The sequence below is a fragment of the Sceloporus occidentalis genome, unplaced genomic scaffold (assembly GCF_023333645.1).
Source record: "Sceloporus occidentalis isolate IW3139 unplaced genomic scaffold, rSceOcc1.0.p SCAF_202, whole genome shotgun sequence".
Classification (NCBI taxonomy): Eukaryota; Metazoa; Chordata; class Lepidosauria; order Squamata; family Phrynosomatidae; genus Sceloporus; species Sceloporus occidentalis.
In genome coordinates, this window is record NW_028317182.1 from 497,026 (window position 1) to 509,999 (window position 12,974).

Genomic DNA, 12,974 nt, shown 5'->3' on the forward strand with positions numbered 1-12,974 from the left:
CCAAAGTTATTTATGAGGAAGATCACACAAGCTAGGAAGGGCACAGCAGTTTTCTTTTGCTTCAGCTTCCTGGGAAGGGCAATACCCTGCTTCCTTCCTTCCTCTCCTCTCCCCACTTTTGAGTTGATGGGGGGCAAACCGAATGGCACTCAGGAACTGAAGTGAGCTGAGAAGGGGGAAAGTGGGAGGATAAGAGAGCAACCGGGACATTTTTAAAAGCCCCTGAAGAAGTGGGGTGACAGAGGATTAACCAGGACTGTCTCTGCTAAATTGGAAGAGTATGTTCTCCTCCTGCTTTCAAGAGCTGGCCCAGCAGTGACACAGATGAAAGTAATAGTCAAGAACCTCAACTCACCAAAGCGTTCTTGTATCTCTGCATCCTCTTTCTGTTGGAGCCCAACTCCCTCCGCTTGGCCTCTGTGTTGGCCATTAGGTGGGCAGGGGTCCTGGTGGTCTTGCACTTGGTGTCCCAAAGCTGTGTCCAAGGGGGCCGAGATGAAGTTCCTGCGAAAAGAGACCAAAGATTCAAAAAAGGACGCAAATTGGATCTCCTATAAAGAATTAATCCAAATAGATAGAACTGATTATAGAGTAAAGACACGAGAAGATCCTAATGATCAGGGTTATGATCTTTCATGGTTCTTTGACAGACAATTAAGAAAGCTCTTCCTAACCGATAAAAAACAATACTTTATTGGCAACTCAGACACTGATCTAGAACAGGAAATAATGTTGACTAAAGAGAACAGCATCCTGCTTGTGAGATACGCAAGTGACATATGCCTCCTTTGGGCCGATGCAGAGGTGGGTATCCCCTTCCTCCCTGTGCTTCAAACAAAGCCCCCTGGACCTATCATAGATTCACTGCAGCTCCCCTACACAACAGATACTCCATGCCTTCTTAGAGTGGTGAAGGATGAGGGGATGGGGAATTGGAGAGGGCCCTGGTTATGTCCCCATAGCTAGATGTGAAATGAGTGCATCATAAATAAATAAATAAAACATCTGCTGAAACCTCCAGAGTTCTCCAGTGCTTTTCCCCATCATCAGCCCCTTTCCCAAGAAGGCTGCATCCACACTGCAGAAATAAGACACTTTGACTTTTGGGCTTTTACTTTTCGGACACTTAACCCTCTCTGCCAGAGAGCTCTGGTGCCACAACGAACTACAAATCCCAGGATTCCATAGGATTGAAACAGAAGAGTTAACACATTTTAGAACTGGATTATTTCTGCAGTGCAGATACAGCCTGAGTTGGTTGTAAAAGGGCAGAAGCACCAAATAACGGTTTTCCTTTAAAAAAAAAAAGCAATCTGCTTATCTGTCTAATTATTTTTGTTGTTCTTGTTTGTTTCTATGTTTATTTGGTCATATGAAATGGTCTGGTCGGTCAGCTTCCTTCTTGCCTGAAAATCTCTTAATAAGAAAACTGAGGAGACTTTTAAAACCTCCCAAAGGAGCTACTTTTGGCTTTGTTTGGGGGACTAGCCTCCTCTCAGTAGCCAAAGCCCAATGTCTGAGAATAATAACAAGGCTTCTATTAAAACTATCCTTTCCATTTCTGATCCCTTTTAAAACCCATGTTCCCCAGTAGAAGCAGAGCTGTGTAAGAAAACCCTCTCACAAAAGACACACAAAAGACACACCAAGGGACACACTTCCTTCCTTTTGGCCCAAGGAGCCTGGTCTCCTCAGGGAGGGAAAGAGGAGCCTCTCAGTTCAACTGAAGAGGCCTCAGAGAAGTTTCTGCAACATTATTCCCACAGTCACAAGCAGCACAAAATGGCCGCTAGAATACAAAATTGCTGCCTCTGCCTCAGCGTTTGGCAGTTGGAGGCCTTCAGGGAACCCAAAATGGAGGATGAAAGGGCTCCAAAGTCAGATGGGATCCCAAAGAGGATTTCCAAACCTTAACAACACAGAAAGGTTTTCCTGATGCTTCTATTGAAAGTAGACACCTGACCCCCCTCCCTCATTACAATCAATAGTGAAAAATATTGATATTTTCTCCCATTCAAACCACTCCCTTCAACACGTAGGCAGCACAGAATCAAAATAAAATGAGCAGATCAATATCTATGGGACTGACAAGAGTAGATTGGGTCCCTACTACAGCCCTACTACAGAGTCCTAACCGTTGAGGAACAACCTTGAGCAACTGCAGAACTGTGAGAGATACGGTTCCAGCTGCAGGACTGTTGGAGACTGCAGTTCCCAGAATGAGATGCATCTCTTTTGGTACAATTTATGTACAAGAGCTGATTGAAGGGAAATAAATTGAAGGCTCTAGTGTTGACTGTTAAAATATACACTAAATGAAGTCATGGGAATATTAATAATGTACATGCAAATATCTAGTCATCTATAACATTGCCTTGAAAGCTTATAACTGTTGGGATCCTATGGATGAAGTTGCTCTTTCTTTGGTCCCAGACAGACTGCCTTGTCCTGAGTCCTGGAGGATGCCAAGGCTCCCCTGGAGCAGGAGAGAGGGCTCCATAGGGGTCTGAGGGATGATCTGGTGGGGGATGCTGGGAACAGCAGTCCAACAATCTCTGCAGGGCCTTGCTTTGCCTACTCCTCCTGAACCAAACCGAAAGAGGAAATCTTGCTGGAGGACTTTGTGGAGCAGGAAAGGTGTTTTCAGGGGGAAGCAGAGAAGGCAGATTATATGCAGGGAGGTCCTTGAGGGCAGGCTGAGCAGAGGTCCTCCTTTCCCAGGACATGTCCTACATTTCAGCCTTCTGTCCAGGAGGTATTCCAAAAGGTCATCCATTTTGAGCATGACCAAGAAGCATGAATGTACATTTCTCTCTGTGTTTTTAGCTTTTACTTGGTCATGCCTTCCATTTTCCTTGAATGTCTTCCACTTTGCAGTGCCTTGTCCTCCTTTGTGGGGAGGACATCTGGTCACCTCCTTGAGGGTCTCTCCCCCCGATAGAGCCATGGGTCCTGAGGGACGGCCAGCCGTGAGTCTCCAGGGCTAGTTTAGGGTCAGGAGAAGGGAGGGAGAGGCTGTGAAGACAAAACCTGCAAAGCAGCTGCTCCAACCACTGAGCTATACTCCCTTCCCAATGGGTGCAGGAGTACAAAGTGGCTGCTGGCATTTTGTCTTCTGAATCCCTCCTGAATTGTGTCCTCTCCTGTGGCACAGCCCCACTCCTGCCCCACCACAGTCTTACGGAGAGGGCCCAGTTCAAGGGGGAGATGAGTGTGTCTGTTCACACCTTTTGTCAAAATGTTAAAGAAAGCTTTTCCTCTGCTTTGGTTTTCTGACAAAACACCAAATGTCAAGCCTTTCCCACCTTGGCAGGGGATGGGGCCAAATCAGTGGGATCCCTAGGGTTGGTGTCACCCGGTTTGGTCACTCCTGGTGTCACCCCCATTGACCCCCTCCTCCTCCCATTTCACACCAAACAGAATCCTTAGTATTGCTTTTCCCCCCACTAATGTTATTTGCAAATCCTAATTCCCATATTCCACTGAATGTAATGCTAAGAGTTGTGACATCAACAAACAGCAAAATTAAAATGATACCTTCAAATTACAATATCACAGGCGCAACCTAAATGTATTTACATATACCTAGTGAAGATTTGGTGAAAATCAGATGTTTCAAAAGAAAAATTAAAAAGGTTAATTTTTTTAAAGTTCACTTAAAATACAGTGGGTCCTTGCCTTACGCGGGGGATCCATTCCGGATCCCTCCGCGTAAGGCGAATTCTGCCTATGATCGAGCCCCATTGGAAACAATGGGGCTCGTGCGCGGCGGCGCAGCAGCGCAGACGCACATGGGGCACAACAGGTGCTCGCTCCCATTCAATTGAATGGGACGCGCCACCCCTTCCGCCCCGCGTGCGCCGGCGGCTTTGAGTGCCTATGCTCAAAGCTGCCTATAAAAAGGCAGCGTATGACGAGGACCCACTGCAATTAAGATTAAAATTTAGAAATGTTGTTCTTCCAGGTAGCAGAGCCCATCTCCTCCACGACCTCCTTCTTGATCAGAGGAGGGGGATGAAGGGAAGACCGTGGCCACCATTACTTGGGGGGGTACCTTCATGCTACGGACCAAGACCCCTCCTGGGAAGAAAGCATCCTTTGAGGCCCTTCTTCCTTCCTCCCATGGCCCCCTTTCCCTCCTCCTCTCTCTCCTTCCTGACCCCCCACTAGGCCTGTCCCCCACAACCGCCATTCCTCTCCTGGAAATGGGAACTGGGGGCTCTTCTTCTCTCCCTCCAAACTCCAGGACCAAGCCTTTCCCTGCCTCCCTCTTGCCCTTCGGAGGACGGAGCGGAGGACTGGAGTCCTTCTGGGGGAGACCTAAATCATGCAGACCCCCTGCTCCTCTCCTCAGGACCCTTCACTAAGAGCATCCATTAAAAAGCATTAAAGGAGCATAGAGGTGGAATAGACCACATGACAAATGGCAATGGAGGGCAGAACATGACGCCTAGGAAACTAGTCCTCTGAGTCCCAGCCATAGTAACTCCTGGTAGTAAATAGTCCAGGGGCTGAGGGGGTCTCCTTTCTCAAAGTGGGGGGTAAGGACCGGTTCCCATGGGACTGTGGGCCCCATGACCTCTGAGCAAATCTATGGGATACACTGCCTCCAAGAGCATTGGAGGAGTCTCTGGCTGGATGGCCATCTCTTTGGAGGACTTGGAGGGCAGAATGGGGCTGAATGGATGACCCTTGGGGCTCCCTTCCAGCTATAGGAGCCTATGAAGCCTACCTTACAAGGTTGTTGTGAGAGTTAATCACAAGGCAATTACTACACAAGAATGGCCACCTTTTAGCAGCTTACAATAAATATATCTATAGAATACAATAACAACATCTTTCATTATATCCCAAACCCTTCCTAACACTCCCATCCAAAAGAAAATGCCATTAAATTATTGGATGTTTGTGAAGAATAATAATAAGGCTTGTATTAAAACTATGCTCCCCATTTCTGATCCCTTCTAAAACCCATGTTCCCCAGAAGGAGCAGAGCTGTGTAATACGAAAACCCCCTCAGAAAAGAGACACAAAAGACACACAAAGAGACACACTTCCTTCCTTTTGGCCCAAGGAGCCTGGCCTCCTTCTGACTCTGGAGCCTCAGGAGAGAAAGAGAAGCCTCTGTTCAACTGAGGCCTCAGAGAAGGTTCCGGAACATTATTCCCCACAGTCACAAGCAGCACAAAATGGCTGCCAGAACACAAAATGGCTGCCTCTGCCTGAGTGCTTGGCAGTTGATATTTGAGGCCCTCAGGGAGAGAGAGAGAGAGACTGAGGGGAAGAGTGGAAGGGGTTCCTGGAGGGAGGGTCTTTGGGAGATATAGGGCCTTCCTGAGATATTCGGTGTTCGCTTCCTAACAAAGGGGTTTCTGGCCTCATTAAGGATTTGGGGCAAACTGAGTCCTGCCCTGCAGTAAGGCCACTCCAATCCCTCTGAACTGAGGACTACAACTCCCACGTCTTCTTTCTTTCTTTCTTTCTTTCTCCATAGCTGCCTTGTGTTAGTGGTGTTACTCCTCTTGTTGTCGTTGTGTGCCTCCAAAGTTGTTTCTGACTTATGGCAACCCTAAGGGAAGCCCTTTTCAGGCTTTTCTTGGCAAGATTTGTCCAGAAGTGGTTTTGCAAGTGCCTCCCTCTGAGGCTGAGAGAGTGTGGCTTCTTGCCCAAGGGACCCAGCTGGTTTCATGGAGGAGTGGAGCACTGGACCCTGGCCTCCAGAGTTATAACCCAAGACTTAAACCACTGCACCACACTGCCTCCCATTCCCATGTACAACGTGGGAAATAATTGCAGACTTTTTTCTGTTCTTCATGTGTGTCTTCAAATAGTTTCCAACTCATGGCAACCCTAAGGCAACCTTATCATGGGGTTTCCTTGGCAGGTTTCTTCAGAGAGGGGTTGCCATTGCCATCCTCTGAGGCTGAGAGAGTGTGACCATCAAAGGGTCACCTAAGTCCACAACACACTGCAGCAATAATCCAGTCTGAGACCCCTTTAACTGCCCTGGTTCAGTGCTAAAATGGTTGCTTCTGCCTCAGTGTTTGGCAGATGGCAGTTTGAGGACTTCAGGGAACCCAAAATGGAGGATGAAAGGGCCCCAAAGTTAGAAGAGACCCCAAACAGGATTTCCCAACCTTAATAACACCTACAAGTTTTCCTGATGCTATAATATAGAAACTCCCTGAAACACTCTGTATAAATCTGCCTTTATATGTCTTTATAAATAAATAAAATTTAATAATACTTATAACTTACAATAGTAATAATAAGGAGCTTTTTCTCCCAGTGGCTTCTCCCCTGACTGGCCTCTGCACATGCTCAGGTGCCTCTCTGCTCCTCCTCATCCAAGTGAATTAATAGTTTTAATTTGGGTCTTGGAGTTGTGGTGATAGGCATGTCAAAATGTCCTCCATTTTGAGCATGACTGAGAAACATGAATTTATATTGTTTTTTTATTAACGTTGTTGGCTTTTAGTTGGTCATGTCCTCTATGTTTCTTGAATGTCCTACATTTTGTTTTACATCGTGCCCTTGGGGTGCCAAAATATTTCTTGCCTAGGAAGGCCAAATATCTAGAGCCGGCCCTGTATTCAAGTTGTTTCCAACTTATGGCGACCCTAAGGCAACCTTATCATGGGGTTTCCTTGGCAGGTTTCTTCAGAGAGGGGTTGCCATTGCCATCCTCTGAGGCTGAGAGAGTGTGACTTGCAAAGGGTCACCTAAATCCAAAACACACTGCAGCAATAATCCAATCTGAGACCGCTTTAACTGCCCTGGCTCAGTGCTAGGGAATTCTGGGAAATGTAGTTTTGTGAGACATTCAGCCTTCTCTGTCAGAGAGCTCTGGTGCCATAATAAACTCCAGTTCCCAGGATTCCCTAGCACTGGTCCAGGGCAGTTAAAGCGCTCTCAATCTGGACTATTGCTGCCGTGTGTTTTGGACCTTACTTGACCTCAAATTGTCCATAGCCTGCAATGCATCTCCTAATTCTGTTGGCAGTCCCTCCCTCCCAACACTTTCTCATTTCCCCCCAAAACCAGCACAAAGCGGCAGATGGAAAGAGGTTTTAAAGCAGCATTTAAATCTGCCATATTTGTTTTTAAAAGACTAAATGTCCCAAATGCTATCATCAGTTTTGTAGCTATTATTACAGAAAGACGTAGAATGCAAACTCCTCAAGTACCTTTATTTTCTGGAGTGAGATGGGCTTTTCCAACTGACTCACTGTGATGATCTCCGGTGGTCCAAGCAGCCAAACTGCGGCCCTGTAATAATAATAATAATAATAATAATAATAATAATAATAATAATAATAGTTTTATACCCCTCTCTCTTCAGCCAAAAGGTTGTCAGAGTGTCTTACAAATTGTTAATTAGTCATTTAGACATTATGGCTTTTAGCCCAGCAGACCCTTAACTTCCTTAAATCTCTCTGCCTCCATCCAGTGAATTATAAAAGGGTTTCCCTTAAACTAAACTGGGACCAGTTAAGGAACCTTATTTCTACTTCTTTACTGATCTTCCCAAGCATCAACTGAGCCAAGACATGTGTAAAAGGAGTGTGAGTAGTAGATACTCCAAGGAGGTATTTACTATAGATAACAAAATATAACTGAAATATAAGCCATACAAGATATTAAGAGTTTTGCAGGTACAATATTTGTAAGTATATAATATTCAATTCATACAAGCTATTAAAACAAATAAACCTAAGCGTCCAATTCTGAGACTAACTTCCAAGATCCGCTCTTTAACTCTCTCTCTCGATCTCCAACCAACACAATTCCCCCAACTGTCTCTTGGTCTCTCAGGCCTTATATCTCCTTCTCATGGAAGCTTCCAGAAGAACCTTTATCTTGCTCTCTGATTGGTCAAGAGAGCCTTCTGTAGCAATGATGTCATTACATGTGGGATGTGGGTGGCACTGGGCCTCCAGCCAATCAGGGCCATGGATGGTGGGAGGGACTGGGCCTCCAGCCAATGGCAGCCCTCAGAGTGTCCTCAGGAGGACTTCTTCTGTTCCTAAAAGAGCATTGAACCCATGGCTTTGAGACAGGGCTGGTCCTCAATTTTGATGCAGCGAGGCTCCTGGTGCAGGCAGTTGGTTTGGAGCCATTATGAAAGGAAGCCATTCCTAATGACTGAATATGTGGTCTTCCTATTTGTATTGTCAGGGAAGGGAAGAGAGCCCTGGAGTGTTCTTTGCCTTTTGTGGTAAAAGACCATACAGACTGGAAATCAAATACATAAATAATAAAGATTGGATGATTGGGAGAGGCTGCCATAGACTTATATCAGTTTAGTAAAGCAGATTGTCAGGACCTACATGGAAAACATTTCATGTGCTAATAACGTCTCACATCATACAAGAAATCTAGATGACCAGGAACAAAGATTGCAGCCTTGTCTTTTCCCTCTCACCCCTTTCTTCAAGATCCAGGGAGCTAAGGAAAAGAGAAGGGAGGATATTCCAATATGTCCCACTCTATTGATATCCTGATGTGATCAAATCATATTTGTGATTCACCATGTGCTTCCCTCCTGAATCACTCTCTGGATGAGGACCATTTTCTATTGCAGATCACCTTTTGAGATGTCGCAGTGTTCTTCACAGAAGAGGAAAGACCATTCATTTTTAATTCAAGGGAGTGTGGGCCTTCCATGCTACATTGCATGGCACTATGATTCCACTGTAATTGCTACCCTGCTGCTGGCTCAGGTTTCTGTGTGAGAGAGATTCAAAGAATGAAGCAACTTACATAGGATAAAAGTACATCACACCCAACATGGGAAAACAGCTTAAAAGGTTACAACAATTAAAAATCACGCACTTGCACAATTAAAGTAATTAAGTCCTAAGTCTTTAATTCAAAAGCATGTCTTGCCTTGGTAACAAAAAGAAATCAGCGTTGTTTCCAGTTGGATGCCCAAGAGGAAGGGATCTCAGAAAAGGGAGCCCCAGCAGAGAAGGCCCTGCTCCCATGCCCTCCCCCATTGCATTGCCCCCAATGGTGGCCCATCCATGCTACCAGGAAGATGCATCCGCGCAGGTGAAATCCTCCTCCTTTGCATGTGTTCTCAGTGCTAGCAACCTGATGATATGCAGATGAATATTACTTTAATAGGACAGTAGTTGTCAGTATGTTGAGATGTCTTATACATGTTGTGACTCAGGCCAGAAGGGAATTTCCTGTTCTGTTATAGTAGGAAATCTTAAGAAATCTCTTCTCAAATAACCTTGGTGTTGTTTTCCTTTTATGACAATAGGAATGATAGTGACGGCCTTGTAAATGATAATTGTAATACAGAATTAGGACAGTGTCATCTGAAGTCCACTAAACAGTAAGTTTTTTAATGTAATATGTTGATAGTTTTCTGTACATATGACAGATGCATTGTAGAATTAAGTTGTTGAGTTGAGAAATAACTAGCCAAATAAGGTTGTAACGGGGACTCTAACCCCATGAGACCGGGAGGGGTCCTTGAGCTATCCGGCACAAAGAAGAAGTCAGGAGTCCGAGATGGTCCAGGTTAAAAAAACGCTTTATTGCTGCGCAGGGCGACAGCACGCCTGAATGGCGATACCAAGACTGCCGCAACCCCCCTTGTTTGAGTTTCATACTTATACATTTTCTACTCTATCTGTGTCTAGCGTAAGCAAATTACAGAAGCAAAATAGCCAGTTCCTAATTTGGGTTATATTTCCTACTCAGTCATGCGGTGATCAAGAATTGTTAAAAAAAGATTCAAAAGTTCATGAGCAGGTTTCAAAGTTTGCTAGCTAGATAACCAGGTGTCTCTGCAGAAACTGCTAACTGTCAAAAATAGCTTTGTGGTTAAGCTACATGAAACTGATAGGGGAGGGGGAGAGCAAAGAGCAGAATTGCCAATGGTCTTACTATTCAAGTGAAGCATTGCTGTTTAAGCAGAGCTTGTCTACGTGGCATTTCTAGCCTCTGTTCCTATTTCTTAGCATGAGCGTAGCCATTTTATATTTATAAGCTTCAAACTCTCAAGGTCTTAGTGCTAACTTTCTATAACTGCCTCACTCACCTTCTCTGTATGTTAAATACATTTGGGGGAGAAGGGGGTCTGGAAATATCTACACCCCAACCTCCATGAAAGTTAAGGGCCAACTGTGTGTGTGTGTGTGTGTGTAATATTTTATAATAGTACAATACAACAATGTAACATACAATCATAGAGTTGGAAGAGACCACAAGGGCCATCCAGTCCAACCCCATTCTGCCATGCAGGAAATCTCAATCAAAGCATCCCGACAGATTGCCATCCAGCCTCTGTTTGAAGACCTTCAAGGAAGGAGACTCCACCAAAATCTCCAAGGAAGGAGTGTGTTCCACTGTCAAACAGCCCTTATTGTTACAAAATTCTTCCTAATGTTGAGGTGGAATCTTTTTCCCTCTAGCTTGCATCCTTTGCTCCAGGTCCTAGTCTCTGGAGCAGCAGAAAACAAGCTTGCTCCCTCCTCAATATGACATCCCTTCAAATATTTAAACAGGGCTATCATATGACCTCTTAACCTTCTCTTCTCCAGGCTAAACATCCCCAGCTCCCTGAGTCTCTCCTCATAGGATATGGTTTCCAGATCCTTCGCCATTTTATTCGCCCTCCTTTAGATACGCTCCAGTTTTTCAATGTCTTTTGTAAATTGTGGTGCCCAGAACTGGACACAATATTCAGAAGGACGTGTAAATGGCTTTTACACTATCTGTATTTAGGCATATGTAAAATCTCACTTTAATTTGCATTTGTACAGAACTCAATGAAAGCAAAGTCCCATATGGGTTTAGAGCTTTAGTCAAGAAACCAGATTTAGGTATGATGGGTAGGCAAATAAATATTTCCATATCTGACTCCCATATCTGGCTGAACAGTCTAGAAGACTATAGGCAAAATAAACACTATTCTGCAAAGGGTCATAAGGAATACGTTCTTATCTCTTATTTCCTATCACTCATCTAATTTGTGTATTTCCTCTCTATCCTGTCAAGTGTTTCTTTAATCCAAATTGTTTTTACTTGTAGGCCTTGTATTCTTCTCATGGATTCATTGGGTAGACTATACAAATCAGTATCACATGTCATTACAACATTCAGGGAGTGAGTATTTAACATATAATTTAGAGTTGTTTATACCTAAAACGGAGCTCTTATAAAAACATTATTCTGGGACTCACTCTTGTATTGCAGATACTTGGAAGTGGAGTCAGAAATGAAAAAAGGTAGCAAACGAAGTTTTTCCAAACAGTAATGAAAGATTTCAGTGTAAACGTGCCAAAGGCAAGACGGTTCCTGGGATTGCGGAATATATTTTCTTCAGTATGTGGCAAGCTTTCTGGAGGTGAGTTTACTGGGTTTGTTGAAGATTTACATTGTATTTGGCTTCAGAATATCAGGCAAATTGCTAGAGCTTTTTTCCTCTCTTATGCAATTGTTTATTGGATATGGCATTGTATTTTTTATTATTTAAAACATTAAATGGTATAACAATGATATAATATTGTAATATAATATATATTAATATAACATAATGTAATGATGTTATTATTTACGAATATCCTGTCTTTCTCCAATATAAGAGCAGAAGGTAGCGAACAGGAAATTTTAAAAAATACCATTTAAAAACAGATAACAAAATCTGTGGATGCTCAAGTCCCATTAAATAAAATGGCACAACAAAATGGTGTCTCTTATATAAAATGGAAAATTAAGGGTTGTTATTTGGAATTTATACTTTTTTTGGAATATTTGCAAGCTGTGGATGCTCAAATCCATGGATAAAAAAAATCTGTGGATAAGGAGAGCCGACTGTAGTTAAAACTACATGAGGACTGGGAAAAAGTAGCATTTCCTGTCTTTTTTAATCCCTGCTTTTTTAGTACATGTGACAATATTATTATTTAGACATTGTATATAGGTATTATTGTTATAAATCTATGTCTTTTATCCCCACTAGACACTCATTGTAAATTTTAAAGTACCATTGAATTTAACTGACTGGTTCTGCCAGTCACAAAGACAATCCTTGATCCACAGAAACAGCAAAGAGAAAAGGTGACAGAAAGACACTGATCTGTTTAAAAATTCTGTTGCGAAAGGAACAGACCAATTTCTCAGCAGCTGTTCAAACTGAGAGTTTTGATGATGCATGTATTTCATGCACTCTTCTACATTTGTGACTTTTTCACTATTTCGGAAAGCTTTGCTATGTATTAAAAAGGCCAATGCGATTTCTGTTCATAGAAGGTAATAGCAAGTCCTAGACATAAAGTAAATAAAGAGAATATTTATAGGATGGAGTGGTTAACTTTTTCTGTGTTAAGTGCTATTCAACATCTTTATCAACGACTTGGATGAAGGAATAGAGAACATCCTTTATCAAATTTGCAGATGACACCAAACTAGGAGTAGGAGCTAATACTCCAGAGGACAGGATCAAGATTCAAGATGACCTGAAAAGACTAGAAAGCTGGGCCAAAGCTAACAAAATGAAATTCAACAGGGAGAAATGTAAGGTACTGCAATAAGGGCAGAAAAATGAAAAGAACAGATATCGGATAGGGGACACCTGGATGAATGAAACTACATGTGAAAGGGATCTAGGAGTTCAGAAGACCACAAGTTGAACATGAGTCAACAGTGCGATGCGGCAGCTAACAAGGCCAATGCAATTTTAGCATCAATAGAAGTATAATGTCTAGATCAAGGGAAGTAATAGTGCCACTATATTCTGCTCTGGTCAGGCCTCACCTGGAAGACTGTGTCAAGTTCTAGGCACCACAATTCAAAAAGTATGTTGAGAAACTGGAGCGTGTCCAAAGGAGGGCAACTAAAATGTTGAAGGGTCTGGAAACCATGCCCTATGAGGAACGCCTTAGGGAGCTGGGTATGTTTATCCTGGAGAAGAGAAGGTTAAGAGGTGATATGATAGCCCTGTTTAAATATTTGAA

The 12,974-nt window shown here is 43.4% G+C and overlaps 1 protein-coding gene and 1 long non-coding RNA gene across 2 annotated transcripts in view; one reads left to right on the plus strand and one right to left on the minus strand.

Annotated features, from left to right (window-relative positions):
* The window catches only part of LOC149278062 (uncharacterized), a 498,960-nt gene that overhangs the window by 146,299 nt on the left and 339,687 nt on the right, over positions 1-12,974 (minus strand). The window lies entirely within an intron of this gene.
* LOC149278065 (uncharacterized) lies at positions 9,194-12,292 on the plus strand. Its single transcript, XR_016278800.1, has 4 exons — positions 9,194-9,346; positions 11,050-11,124; positions 11,215-11,365; positions 11,981-12,292. It is a non-coding gene; the product is annotated as an uncharacterized LOC149278065 (long non-coding RNA).